The sequence below is a fragment of the Chaetura pelagica genome, unplaced genomic scaffold (genome assembly GCF_000747805.2).
Source record: "Chaetura pelagica isolate M959 unplaced genomic scaffold, ChaPel_1.0 scaffold356, whole genome shotgun sequence".
NCBI classification, from domain to species: Eukaryota; Metazoa; Chordata; class Aves; order Apodiformes; family Apodidae; genus Chaetura; species Chaetura pelagica.
Window position 1 is genome coordinate 4,070,275 of NW_009953964.1, and position 1,001 is coordinate 4,071,275.

The window sequence follows — 1,001 nt, forward strand, 5'->3', positions numbered from 1 at the left end:
GGTCTGGTAAACTTTCTCATGAAAATTCTTCATCCTTAATAGATCAACAATGAGATTTGGGTGTAGAACAGGTTGTGTGGTGATATTTTGGCTCCTGAAATTGCTGGAGTGCTAAGAAAGACTTGTTGAAAGGTTTCAGTTTAATCTGCTGAAATATCCACTCAACTATAAACATGGTCCTCAGGGGCCTGGGAATAAAGTTATGTGGTGCCTGAGAGTTTCTGAGGCTCTTTGGGTATAAAACTAGGAGAGGATGATAGTCCTGGGGCTTGCAGGGCAAAGCAGTGACTGACACCCTGTCTTGCAGTTTTAGCCAGGCTGAAGTCAGATGGGAAATTATCCATCTCCAAGTTTGGTCCTGCTTTAGCTGGTGCTGTGCACTGCTGTGTGACTGGGACAGAACCTGTTCCAGAGACACGAGATGTGGGTTACGAGAAGGGCGTCCTCTGGTAAATCCCAGCTCAGCGTTTGCACAGGACACAGTTGCTTTCTGCCACTGTGAGAGGGAAACCTTGACATATGGCCTGCAAGAGAGCTGTGCTCCTGCCAAGCCTCACGTTCAGACATAAGCAAGCCCTTCTATCTGCAGGTTTCTGGCAGCTTAACATAAGGCATCTTGCACTGGGAGCCGTGAAGCAAGGAAAAGTCAATCTCTTCTGTTAATACTGAGGATATTTGTTGAGTATTCAGAGCCTTCACTACTGGGAGAAGTTTTATATTTCATTTTCTTGGGCAAATGACTTTAAGACAACTAAAGGCAGCAGACCCCAGCCAGCCCCGGGTGCTGCCCCAGGACCCCCGTGCCGGGAGCGCACAGGTGCTGCAGGGGGGGAAGTGCCCCTGCCTGGGGTGCCCAGCTGCTCATTAGCGCTTATTAACCTCAGAGCCGGAGGGGCGGGGAAGCGGGGTGCGCTGCTCCCCTGCGGGGCTCGGCCGGGGCTCCCCCGCGGAGGTTCCGCGCCCCGGGCAGCGCTTCCGCCGGCGCCGGGCGGGGGCTGCGG